Source organism: Chamaea fasciata, unplaced genomic scaffold (genome assembly GCF_029207755.1).
Source record: "Chamaea fasciata isolate MVZ Bird 193981 ecotype frontalis unplaced genomic scaffold, bChaFas1.0.hap1 SCAF_1, whole genome shotgun sequence".
NCBI classification, from domain to species: Eukaryota; Metazoa; Chordata; class Aves; order Passeriformes; family Sylviidae; genus Chamaea; species Chamaea fasciata.
The window spans coordinates 28,126,154-28,134,819 of NW_027094086.1; the positions used below are offsets into that span (position 1 = coordinate 28,126,154).

Consider the following 8,666-nt stretch of genomic DNA (forward strand, 5'->3'; position numbering starts at 1 on the left):
TTTGTCATGATTGTTCATCATATAGCAGTCTTGTTTTTCTCCTAAATTAAATAGTGTGTGCATATATAAACATATGTCCTTTTTCTTTTAAGAGCCATATTCTTATAAACAAAACAAAAATTCTTGACTTACAGTTAATAGTCTAAGCTTTCATATCAACATTAGTTGATAAGAAAACTAGTCTGCTGCAGAGTGATATAATGAGACTCAATTAATAAATTCTAGTACAAAGGTCTGATTTGACTAGAAGAAAACTATGAATTCACCTGGATTTCATTTGCAGACAAGACCATCCATTTACAGCAAGGAGTCCCGGCTTTAGTCAAAACTGCTAATCTGGAGCTAAGAAATCTTTTAAATGGCAGAACAGCCTTGAAAGTGTCCGTGAACTGTTCAGTCCAGAGTATTATGCTGCCATTCAGAAAGATCCTGACAGGCTGGAGAAACGGGCAGAGTGTAAAATTCTGGAATTCAACAAATACAAATGCAGGATCCCGCATCTGTGGAGGACTGACCCTGTGCATCAGCACAAGCTGGGGCTTGACCTGCTGGGAAGCAGCTCTGAGAACTCTTTTCTTCATAGGAACATAGCTTTGACAAAAGCAGCTAAACACACAGGTAGTTTCTCTTTCTCCTCCCTCCTTTTCTGTGAAACCAAGCATTTTACACGGTTCACCTGTGGCAGCTGGGGTTGTTGGGAGCCTGATGTCTCATGTACAAACAAGAACCTGACTTTCCTGTCCTGGCATGAGAGCTTTACTATAACCTCACCTGCCACCTCTAATTTCCTTCTGACAATATTTGAAAGAAAATGGAAGCTTAAATGACTTCTGTAAATCCCTATTTGTCTGAATCTGATGAGGCTGAAAACAGGCACCATTTTGAGGTTCTCAAACTGAATGGTCACATTCTTTTCACCAGAGAGTCTGAGACATGAGGGAAGACCCTAACAAAGATGAAGAACCCTGGTGCTAAGGTGCCGCCTCAATTCTGCAGTAGATGAGCAGGGATTTTTGGAGTTCTTCACTTGGACAGAAAGCCTTAACTTTTGCTCTGATCCCTGTATAGCTATGTAAGTTGTCTTTTGTTATTTCTGTATGTTTGCAAATAGAGCAAATTGACTGTTGCACTCTGGACCTTCTGTCTTGGTGCTCTATTTTTTGAAAGTATTGGTTTGCAAGATGAAATTTAGAAGGAAATTGAAATATAAATAAGGAAGAAGTAGAAAATTCAAATGAAGGCCTATAATACTTTTTACGTAATTTTTATTCTCTTTTTTAAGGTATAAACAAAGAACACAGCTATAGAAAAATGATATGTAATGTTATCAGATGTCATGATTAAGGCAAATAGAAAACAAAAATGTTATTTTACCTTTTAATCAAAGAATATTCCCGTTGCTATTACAAATTTTTCATTCTCACATCTAAGTGACAGGGTACATATGTCTGAATTTATATTTCTTTTTTCCAGCAGCTGTTAAAATTGTTTTTAATAAAAAGAAAGCAAAATGCTTTCAACTGCAGGTGTGATTCATAATGTTACTGTAAACAATCTCTGAATCTATTATTGTCAGTATTTAGATCAGATTTTATGGAAGAGACCTTCAATCACACTTTAATACATACTCAAGAAAGTTCAGGGGTTTTTTTATCTTTTTAAAAGTAAGGTCTAGATTTCAAAGTTGGTCAATAGCTCAGCATTTTTAATTTTTTATAAATGTAGCTGTATGTGATTTTGCTAATCTAAATCAACTAATCTGAACAGAAAACATTTAAGAGCATCTGCATTTACCTTTAATTTAATTAAGAATGGAGTTTTTGGGAAAACTGAGCACATCAAAATCTGACTTTTAGAATAACTTTTAATATCCTCATTTGGGTTGCAATTTAAGTTGAATGTCGTTGAATACATTCTTTGAATGAATCCCCACGATCATTGTGTGAGTCTATCTGATGATTTATCCAGGTTTCTGTGGAGATTTTATATTATTTTTTAACTCAATCATGATTCTATTTGTTCAGTTGTGAAAAAATAGTGATCAAGACTGGGACATGGGAGGATCCAAAAAACCCCTGAGAACAAATATGATATGGAAACTGCCACTAAATTTAATTGATATCAGATCCATTATATATCTGATGCTTCAAGGAAACATTAATAGCTGGCTTCAATTTCATGCAGTATCTTCAATTAGTACCTGGTGTAAAACATTAAAATACCTCTGAAAATGAGATATAAGTTCAAAGGTCTTGAAAATTTTCTAAATGCTATCACAAGGAAATAAAAAAAGAAAATAAAAATCAGTTTATCTTAGTCTGTTATTTTGATGCTGCTGGAAGCCAGGAAAGATTTACTGGTTCTGCTAGAGATTTCTCTCTTTTATTTTTTTTTTTTTTAACACCCACTTTTAACAAAGAAACTCACCATATATTTGGCCTGAAGAAAACTTTGTCTTTGTTGAGAAAGTAAATGAGCAATTTGCATCTGCAATGTTAATGGTTATTAATACTATTCCTTTAGAAGAAACCAGCTTAGTACTAAAGAGCAAGATTATGTTTCTTAGGTAAGTTTCTGATATGATCACACTTGTCAAGAAAACAACAGCAATTCTTTTGCAGATTTATGAGAAGTAAAAATGTATACCCTGAAGATGATTGGTAAATACTGGGTAGAGAAGAAGAAAAAATTCCTTAAAGAATTATTACAAATAGATTCATTGCAGAGCATTTATCTGAACTTTTTAAAACTGACTAAAACAGACAAAATTTTGCAGTGGTAGCATAAAATGTTAGGTGGTTTAACCAGGAATATTTCAGTTGGTAAACTGTATTATTTGAGTCTTTCTCTGAACACACTTTTGTTTTTGAATGGTGCTTTCTTCATTCCATAATAATAATAATAATTTAGATAAAATATGGTTCCTTATATTCTGTTAAATGACATAAGAAATACAGATCACAACATTACCATAGGTATTACATAATAGTGGATATTTCTGGAAAAAAATTACCACATTTTTAAAACAACAGGTGACCTCCAGTGAAGCGGTGAGTAGTCAGTATCTATCAGGAACATCATAATGGCTATATGAGTTTTTGCAGTTCCGCTGACCAGAGTAAATTTTCTTGACATTCCATGTAATTTATCTACCACTCAAAGCTTTTATTTAGTAACTGAAAAAGTTGCCTTATCTCATTCTGACAAATAGCATTTCATGAGAATAATACATTAACCTATAGGTAAAATGATCAGGAGACCATAATCTACTGGGGCTACCATGGCTGTCTTCCTTATTTTGGACAGTGCTATGCTGTAGTCCACTTGACAGCCCAAAGAGGACCAGTGCTCCAAGAACCAGTATTTTAGATCTCTGGAAACCCAGCACTGAAAACATTCACTCAAATACCACTGGTAAAATTTCTTAATAAATTACTAGTGTAATGTCAAATTATGCGGTAATCTGATGTTTTGGATTTGGTTTGCTTGGTTTTTTTGGTATAAAACACAATATAAATGCAGTTCAAAAAAGAGTATAAATACATCTTTATGGATAGAATCCTTCCTCCTTTCAATTTGTATCCAGAAAATCAGTGTGACAAGAAATGCTAAAAGATATTGATATATTTTCTCAACTTCAAAACTGTAGCTAAATGTTCCATGTCATTATCTCTGAAGCAGAAGAAAGTCCTGGTTTAGAGAAAGAAAATTTTCTGACAATATTAAACCAAATACTACAATATAAGATGAGCTTCTATTGTCACTAAATTTGCAACCTAAAACCTTTAGGTTTTAGACTTAGCAGGAAACAGCATGGCCTCCTGAGTAGTCAAAATATGATTTATAACTTATTGTATTTCTTCCTTTTGTCTGGCCACATTTGTATTGCACTTTTAATAGAGGCCTGTAGATATTGTAGAGGAGGGCTTTTCAGTCTGCTTAAAAAGATCTTAAACAAATCCAGAAAATATTGGCTTTTTTCAAACCTCTGGCTGTTCAGTCTGTGACATGAGGAGTACAGGGCTTGTTGGTGACTAATAGGCCTCTGTGCACTTTAAGTGTCAGGTAGTACAATAGATCACCTGCTTTCAATAATTCCATTTATCAACTTTTAATTAGATCCTTTGCAGCTACATGTCCTTTGACCTGAGGTAATTGATTGTGCCTTGTGGTTTTAATAGGCTTCATAACAATAACACTTGGCACTAATATAACACTTTAAATTTTCAAAGTAAAACATTAACTAATTAACCCACAGAAAGCCCTTAAGAACAGTAGTTAAGGGAGTTAAGAACAGTAAGTAAATATTTTATTCACTTTATATAACAGGAATCTGGGAAACATGGAGTGATTTGACCGAGAACAGGGAGTGAGTGAGAAAAGGCTCCTTAAACAGAATCCAGGAGAAGATGATAAAATGGGCTGAAGGTCAAGACTTGCATTTTGCTGAAAGTTTTGATAATTTGAAACATTTTATTTCCAGATTTGAACTCAACCATGGTTTTGTTTCTGAAAGTAAAATCTAAATAAAATACAAAAAAATACATATATATGTTAACTTCAAATGTATGTTTTAAAATGAAAATTTTAAATTAATTATATATTTTTTTAACATGTCATAAAGCTGATTCTCTTATAATTCTACTCTTCATGGCACATTTGTAGCTTTAAAGTATTATGTCAAAGTTCCCACAAAAAGTAGCAAAATAGTTACATAACTTTTCGATTTATTAAAAGGTAAGAAAGGAAGCTACTGCAGAAGAAAATATTTTGTTTCCATGGGGACACTTACTTGAAAATAATGTGATTCCAAAAGTTACAGAAAAGCAACTTTTTCCCCCCATTTAATTAAAATGTAACTTTCACAGTCAAATTAAAATTCTCAGTATCTTGATGTCAGTGAGAAAAGCTACCACTTAAATAAATTCAGGGACAATAAGTAATCTGACATATAATCTGAAGATACTGTTACTCTAAAAACTATTCTTGACCAAATTGGGGTTTGGGGTTTTTCTTATGTGGGTTTGCTTGTTGGAATTTTTTTTGTTGGGTTTTTTGTTTGTTCAGTTTGGTGTTGGGTTTTTTTTTTTAATCTTTTTTTTGTGGCTTTTTTAAAAAATATTTTTGTTTAGCATATATTTACTGAGCAGAGTTCAGAGAATATAGACTTCTTTTATTAAAATGTCATTACTAAAACTGAGATTGAATTTTGATTGTTGATATTTATCCTTCATTAGTCTTTTTTTTTTTTTTTTCAATTTCTGTTTCCCATTTTTCCTGGCCCCACTGCAGCTTTTTCTCTCTATATGAATTTCAATGTTGGAAGTTTTCCAGTTTTTAACTGGAGGCTGTAAAAAGAGTTGGATGGTGGAAAAAAATGTGAGAACCGGGAAAGAGATAACAGCTGAAATTAAATGCTGACAATACAGGCTAAAGAGACTGCATGTCTTGTCCTGGGGAGAGCAGTGAATCAAAAAAAAAAAAAAAAAATCAATGCTTATTGCTAATTAGCAATTAAAATCTTACCCTTTTATAGCTTATTAAAACATCATATAGACCTAATGGCTATTGAACTCCCAATGAAAATGGCACAGTAGTTAAAGCAACAAAGACTTTTGTTAGGAAACAATGAAGTCTGCCAATATTCCTTGCCCTGTTCTGCGTTTCCTAATGAAAGCTCTGACCTCTGCCTAGGTATGCCACTCCAAAAGTGAACCTAGCAGCATTGAAGAAGACAAAATTGACTTTGAGAAGTGGTATTTGACATCAGTTGCAGTTTTATGACATGTTAAAAGAGAAATATATATATAATTAATTTAAAAATTTCATTTTAAAACATACATTTTTAGTTAACATATATATATATATATTTTGTATTTTATTTTTATTTTACTTTTGGAAACAAAGGGAAGAGGCTGGCATCTTGTGTTAGTGCTTTTGTAGAATCTACACTGACAGAAAAAAACATGGCAAGGAGACCATTTCAGCTGCTTGGGGCTGGCAGCAGCTGCGATGGTGGGGATGATGTAGTAAAAAATAAAGGGAGTAAGATCCATCCTTTTCAAAATACATGGAAAAAAATCTGGTGGTACCATTTTTAGTATTCCTTGAAAAACTCCTGAGGCATTTTAAGGATTAGAGGGAGTAGTTAAAAAGTTCTGAGCAAAACAGACAACTAAGCTAGTTATTCATATTTCCTACTCTGCACACTTTAGGTTTACCCAGCTCAGATTATTTGTTAAGCCAGTGTTCTTCCCATCAAAAAATTTTTATATCCACAGCTTTAGATGCTTTAAAGGAAGAACCTTCTGTTTAAATTAAAGTTTGCTAATGCTTGGGCATGAACAGGTTTTGAGAAGCAAGAGCAAATCAAACTATTTTTTAATTTTTAGTTGGAGCAAAAAGTAGCAGTTTCTAGTACAGGCATGTAAAGAATAAAATTCACAAGCCTAACAGAAAGTCTGTGTACAAATCACTTCTTCAGGTGAGTTCTAGTTTCTAACTTTTCTCTTTCAAATATTGTCATTCATTTTGCTCATGATTTTGACATCTATAAAATTATTATTTTATTTGCATTTCATAAAAATTTCTCCTAGAATCGTTTATTACTGGAAAATAAAAGAGAAATATCAGTAGAAATATATTAAGCTTTATTTCCTTTGCTTAGTGTCCAATGTGTGATTTCTAAATACACATAATTTGTTATTGTATTTGTCTTAGTGTTTGACTCCAGGCATCTTCTAAGTTAAGGAAGAAAAATTTGTTGGCTTTTTAGCCTGCAGCTTTGTAAGATGCTGCAAGAAGCACCAAAGACAAATCACCTAAAAGTGCAAGGATCAACTGATGGGAAAGGAATAGCCTGTCTTCCACCCTATCTGAGAGCCCCTCATTAAGCATGCTGTGGGAGCGCTGACGGGCTGTGATGGATCAGCAGGCTCCGCCACACCAAGCTGCACGGGAAATCCAGCCAGGGCTGTGCTTGCTGCTGCCCTCCACCACACGATATTCAGTGGGAGCAGCACCCCACTGAGCACCACAGACTGCAACAGCACCTCCCACTCAAAAGTGCTCGCTGTCATTTGCCAGAGTTCTCCAACATTCTCCAAGTGGAAGTGTCTACGTGAAGCGACACTGCAGGGATGTGCTCAGGAGGTGAAGCCTTTCAGAATGTAAACCAGCAGTAAAAATAGCAAAGAGGCTTTATGATCAACATTGCAATGTCCATCTCTGAAGCATTCTGTCATTTTTACAGGACCCACAGCATGGTACTGGGTGTCCAGGAGGATGTTCTTTAGCCAGATCTAAAGAACTTGAATGAGGTTCATGACGTGACCATAGGAAAAGCTATGCTGAGATATTCAGCTTGCTGACATAGTGGCAGAGTAGAAACAAGAGTGATAGGGGTGTATCAGCTTGTACCACTTGAAGAAGAATCACTGCAAAAGGAAGTGGTAACATTGTCCTCAGCCTCTGCAAAACTCCTGGGCTGCAAACTCTCTATGGTTATCCACAGCTATTAGCTGTGATATAGAATTGCTATTTTTACTACCTGCTGCTGCATTTGTGCTCAGGATGTGTGGAAAGAAGAGGGACTTTAGCTCCAGCAGCAGGCAGAACTTGCCTTGATACAGCAACAGTCACCAGGGCAGACACAACCATGCAAAGTTGTCAGTGTTGATGCTTCTTTCAATCAGTTATTATTAACACCAGTGGTTTAATCCTAAAGGAACAATGTACAGTTCTGGCAGTTTAGTTGTCAAGGATAGAGAAACAGTAACTTGATCATGGACAGTAATTTCTTGATAGTAATTTTTTCTGACAATCCATAAAGAAAAGACATGAAAATATCATATTTAAAGCTGAAGTTAGTGAACTGAGACAACAAAAAAAAATTAATAGAGGAACTTGCCTTGCAATTAAATTCATGTTCTGTCATTGAAAAATATTTTGAAACAGATACAGAGGTACTTTTAAAAGAAATTGTAGGAATGGTACCTTGACTTATAATAGTAATCCAACTAAAAATCCTAAGTATCCAATTTTCCTTAAAAGTATCAGTTTTGAATTAATTTGTAGAATCTGTTGAATTTTCTACTAGTGTGACTTCCTGTTTCTGTATGCAACTATATAGTAAGGGTAAAAGAGAGGGACAAAACATATCTCTTTCCTAAGATAGAAGTATAAGATGTGAATGTATGAAATGCTAAAAGAAAATATCAATATTTTATCACAAAAATAAGAATATTTTTTCAACTATAATAAAGATGCACAATATGAGAAAGTGATAATAATATACCCATAAATTCATATATTAAACTAATATGCTATTTTTTTCATGATGATTGAGTAAATTGTTGTCCATGTAATGTAGAATTTTATTTTCCCGCCAGTGTTATTCACATTCAGGGCTACAGGTAAAAAACCAAGCATTTGTTTATGATGAGTTGCATTCAAACATTTTATCACAAAAAGACGACTTGTATTTTACAATAATTTGTGACTCATACATAAAAATAAATTAAATCGATTGAAAATACTCATCCCCATAATGTGATGAAAATATTCCAGTCTCCTTAATTTTGGGACAATGCCAAATATTTCAGAGACTACAGTAAAAATTCAATTTCTTTGTGAAATCTCAGATATGCTTGGTTTTGTGTACTAAA

General features: G+C 33.8%; 1 long non-coding RNA gene across 2 annotated transcripts; it reads left to right on the forward strand.

Moving 5' to 3' along the window:
- Nucleotides 1-766: 766 nt before the first annotated feature.
- Nucleotides 767-8,339, forward strand: LOC136301708 (uncharacterized). Of its 2 annotated transcripts, none has more exons than XR_010723923.1 (3): nt 767-832; nt 922-1,072; nt 6,721-8,339. It is a non-coding gene; the product is annotated as an uncharacterized lncRNA (long non-coding RNA). The 2 variants fall into 2 exon arrangements; XR_010723922.1 differs by lacking the exons at nt 767-832; nt 922-1,072 and adding exons at nt 4,188-4,296; nt 6,393-6,484.
- Nucleotides 8,340-8,666: the final 327 nt, after the last annotated feature.